A 1,187-nucleotide genomic window follows, 5' to 3' on the forward strand; every position below is an offset into this window, starting at 1 on the left:
AACTCCTGGGTTCAAGTGATCCTCCCACCTCAGCCTCCCAAGTAGCTGTGACTACAGGCACCCACCACCATGCCTGGCTCTTGTTTATTTTTCAAATGTCTGCCCTTCTACTAGAATGTAAATTTCCAGAAGTTGGGGATCTTGCATATCTTATTTAACACTGTAATAAATTTACAGCCCTAGCAAGCCTAGGGCATAATAGGAACTTAACATTTGTGGAATGAATGCATGGCTGAATGAATAAGTGGAGCTGAAAGCAGGTTAGAATGGAAGACTCAGATCAGTGAAGGGAGCAAAGCCAGCTCCTCCTGCCTAGGCCTCTTTTGTCCCCAGAACCAGTCAGCTCCAAGCCTTATCTCCTTCTCCCCCACCCGCCCGACTCTCCCATCCCATAGCAATGGGGGCAGGGCCTCTGGCTTCAGAGCTTATTAAAGTCTCCAGAGGTAAGTAAATTCTGTTGGGTTGAATTGTGCCCCAGGCTACCAAGATTAATTAGGTGAGCCCAGCTAATGAGTTAACTGAGCTTTTACTTTTCCCTAATTTGAAGTTTAATCCCCTTTTGTCTCCAGAAGCCCTTAAAATCATTAGGGTATTTCAAGTCCCCACAGTGATTTCCCTTCCACCACCATGCTTTGACTACAAGTTCTGCAACTCCTCCACCACACAAGCAGAAAGGTTTGTTTTTAGGCAGACTGGCGGATGAGAAGACTTTCCCTCCAGCTTCCTGGTCCACGTGATGCCAGAGAGTCACATCAGGACTAGGTGAGACCAGGTTCTGGCGACCTTCTGCCTTGTTTACTTAATTTACTGCTTGTGTCAAGACGGTTCTGGGAAAGTTACTTATGTCACCTCCTAAGACTAAGGGAAAATCTTTGGCTGCTGAAGCTGCTTGTGCCTCCTGTGGCCCCTCCGCTCCGAGTTACCCACTTGTTCCCAAATCCCAGCTTGCCTTCCTTGGCTAGCTGCTAGGGGCTACATGGCTCAAGGGATTTCTTTTGTTGCTACTGCTGTTGGTGAGATTGCATTTTGCTTTCTCTTTCTCCTAACTCAGAACAGATGGAACAGGGAAATAAAGAATGATTGCTAATCCTAGTCACTTATCTTTGGTAAATTTCAAAGGGTAAGTGGGGGCAAATAAACAATCATTCAGTAAACGAGTACAGTACTTTTTTTTTCTTTTTTCTTTT

At 45.6% G+C, this 1,187-nt stretch overlaps 1 long non-coding RNA gene across 1 annotated transcript in view; it reads right to left on the minus strand.

Moving 5' to 3' along the window:
* LOC105534204 overlaps positions 1 to 1,187 on the minus strand; it is a 23,256-nt gene that overhangs the window by 16,116 nt on the left and 5,953 nt on the right. The gene's annotated exons all lie outside the window — the stretch shown is intronic.

The sequence above is a fragment of the Mandrillus leucophaeus genome, unplaced genomic scaffold (assembly GCF_000951045.1).
Source record: "Mandrillus leucophaeus isolate KB7577 unplaced genomic scaffold, Mleu.le_1.0 Scaffold1315, whole genome shotgun sequence".
NCBI lineage: Eukaryota > Metazoa > Chordata > Mammalia > Primates > Cercopithecidae > Mandrillus > Mandrillus leucophaeus.